Here is a 3,547-nt window from a genome sequence, read left to right on the forward strand (position 1 = left end):
CACTTACCAACTCCACTGTCTTTTTCTGCGTGGAAAACTGCTCAAGAGCAGCACGGAGTTAACTCCTGCACCACTTATTTCTGACCCCCTGGCTCATGCTTCAATAGCACTTCAACCACTGTGCTAAGGTGTTTGCTAATCCCGTGACTTTTCTGTTTAGCACAGAGCATTAGAACAGAGTTTATTCCCTGAAGGAATCTGCATAAATATCAGATGTTCCTGCTCCCAGTTCTACCCCTGACTTTTCCTTTTATACCATTCCCAGAAGTAATTCCAGACCTGTTTTTCACAATATGCCCCTGCGGTGCCAAATGTTCTCAGCAGCCAGAAACACCGGCACCACACACATGTAACCCTGTGTCATGTCATATCTTTCTCCTTGCAGTGTAAGAAACCCATTTAGAAGCCAAACCTGGCCACAGATCACAGTCTTTCCAGCTAATTAAAAAGTTGCCCAATACTTTCTCAAGGGAGAATTTCCTTCAGCTGGAAAATATTATGATTGAGGCAGTTATCTTGAAGTAACTATCTAAAAAGAAGCTCCCAATCTTGCTTCCGTAGAAACAATTCTGCATCGCAAAGATCAGTAATTGTTTTTATATTGTTCCCTTTGTTTGAATGATAGACTGAATTATTCCATTATATTGAGATAGACCCACCACATGAGTATCAAGGGCAGAGAAACTTTACTATCTATCTGCATTGTGCCTTTTTTTTTCGTTTGGATGTTTGGGAGTTTTGTTTGTTTGCTTGCTGGTTTTTGTTGTTTTTGGTTTGGTTTGGTTTGGTTTTTCCCTTGAAGTGAGTAGAGAGGGTTCCATTTACTGCTATGAATCTGTGATTCATAGACTCTATGACATTTGGTAGTCTTAAACCTCATCCCAAACACTCTGCTCGCCTGTGCTGTGAGCAGCAGCTCAATACTGGCTGTTAGTCCTGCCCCACACCTGCCTTTGCCCGTGGAGGCCGGGATTTTCCTCTGCTTCATTTGTGCAGTGCAAGGGATTTTCACACAGCCCAGACGCCCACTCAAAGCATTACCAAGGGCCAGGGCAGTCAGCCATCTGTGGCTCCGACAGCTGCTGCTTGAGGGGCCCTGGAGGTTCCCTGGTGGTTTTTTGTCATCTGTGGAAGTGAAGGGAAAGTCCTGCTGGGTACAAGTGCACAGCCAGGTTTTCATGATGCTTGTCTATGTCAGCTCCTTTGGTGCTTTTGTTCCCCAACACTGTTGTGGGATGGGTGGAATAGGATGTTGAATTTGTGTTGCATGAAAGGAGAAGGTCACTGTGAAGAGTTTTCTCTGGAAATCCCTCCCTGCCCTCTGTGGGCAAACCAGCATGTGGGTTTAGTGTGCCAGGGCCACCATCACTGGGTGCTGCTGGAAATGCCAGCAGTCAGTGCTCTACAAAGCCACCCACATCATTTTGTGGATGAAACCACCCTCCAGCCCTCTTCTCATCTGGACTAGGCCAACTGGCTTCCTCCATCCCACTCATCATGATGGTGTGGGACCTCCAGTGGCAGCAGTGTGATGCCACATTTCACAGTGCTGGCAACAGACTTGCAGCCCTGTGGAGTCCTTCCCTCCCCGCTCCATCTTTTAGCATACGAGCAATCTCCAAAAGAGCTCTGGGAACATCTTTGGCAGGTCTTGGGGAGCTGATCTCACCATCATCCCTCTTTCCCTGGCTGTTCATTGCCCCCTTTGAGCTGTCCCAAGCATTCATGTGGTCAAACAGCTCATGGCATTCTGCCTACCAGATGTCACCTGATTTATTTTCCATCTGCAAACTAAACTTTCCACTTGTGGTCCGATGAGCAGCAGCACTGTCAAGTCTTCACAGCTTCATTTTCTTCCATCTAACATGTTTTCCAGCCAGTGGAAATGCATGAAATGCAGTTTCCTGAGCAGCACGGGGGTAATAAAACATGTAGAACCTCAAACACAAGGCCTGGCTAGGAAAGAAGCAGCAGGGACAGGGTGAAGAGGACAGAGCGTGGGAGCATAGTGGGTGCTCTTTTGGCCATGAGTGAGCTGATACCCAAAGAAAACCTCTCCCTTCCTCAAACAAGTGTCTTGGACCACTTCATCCTTGGCTTTGCATGATGGTCCCCGTAGAAACTGTAGATGGTTGGGACCATGGGGACTGAATTTTGCAACGGCCTCTTGGAGATGCTCCCACTCAAACAAGGCAAAGCCCAGCTGTGCTGGGGCTATGGGAGAGGTTACAGCCAGCAGGTAGAAGGTTTACATCACCAGGAGCTGCCAGTATGGATGTTAAATTAAGTATGTTCTTCTGTTGCTCTTCTCTGTCTTGTCCATGGGAACTCCATCTTTCACTGTTCCTTTCTGACAGGTGCTCGTGGGTCTCCTCGGGGCGTGCAGATCTTTGAGCATCCTTGATGAACCCACATTTAGTGGCAGTACCCATTTACAGAGCTCTAACCCTCCTGCCAAGTCAGTTTGTTGGCCTGGATGGAAAAATCCTTTAATTTTATTGAGATATTATTTGAGAAATGTAACAGTTAGGCATTTTTTGTCACCTAAGCATTGGTGCCAACACCAGCAGCAACAGCAGAGGTGGGAGCTCAGTGAGAACATAGGGCGTCTTCCTCCTACCACAAGCCACCCCATGTGATTGCATATCATAATCTATGCTAGCTTTAACTTTTTGCTCTGCTACTTCTGACGCAAAACTAAAAGGAAAGATAAATATACATTACAGCTTTCTAAAGGTACACGTGGCTCCAGTGTCTCACTTTGCTGACTGAGCAAGCCGAAAAGAGCTTGGATCCCATTGGGAAAGGCAGGAGTAAAAAGGAAACTGTGTCCTTCCTCATTAAGATTCTCTAACACATTAACACACTGAAGTGGGTGCTATAAGTTATATGCTCATAAGTAAAGGCTCAGGGCACTGCGCTCTTGGTTCCTGCATCTTGGCACATGGAGGTGATGTCCTCAAAGCTTGTGGTACTCTTGGGCTACACCCAGCTCTCTTGGGAGCATTCTTCTCAGACAGGGGATGCTGTCATGCTCTTGGTGCTATTTTGCCCACTTAGTATATTGGTATAATGACCAGGTTGTGTTAATAATTATTATCACGTTGAGAGAGACTGCTTCTGGTGCATTCCAAGCACCCAGCATCTGTGCTCAAGTGGGCTGTGAGGGAGGATAGAGGGGCTAAAGCAAAAATCAGGAGGCGTGGGCAAAAAAATTGGTGGGAGGAATTTGCAGAGAGGAGGACCTGAAGAGAGGAAAGAATGGGGCTTGGGAGGGAGAGGAAGATGCAGGACTTGGTGGGAATGCAAGAGAGATGATTTAAGGCCATCCGTAGGCACCTTGCCAATTCATGTCTCCACCCCTGCGTTGGCTGAACCAGCACAGAGGCTTCTCCAGTGCTGTCCCCCTGTGGGCTGCGGCAAGGGGCAGAGCACTAGCAGAGCACCTTCGTGCATCTGGGACCAGCAGGGAGCCACTCCTGTAAGCAAAGCCCAGCTGCAGCGTCGAGCCCTGCTTCTGGCTATACATATGGCTATCTCCAGCCAA

The sequence above is a fragment of the Numida meleagris genome, chromosome 1 (genome assembly GCF_002078875.1).
Source record: "Numida meleagris isolate 19003 breed g44 Domestic line chromosome 1, NumMel1.0, whole genome shotgun sequence".
In the NCBI taxonomy this organism is placed as follows: Eukaryota; Metazoa; Chordata; class Aves; order Galliformes; family Numididae; genus Numida; species Numida meleagris.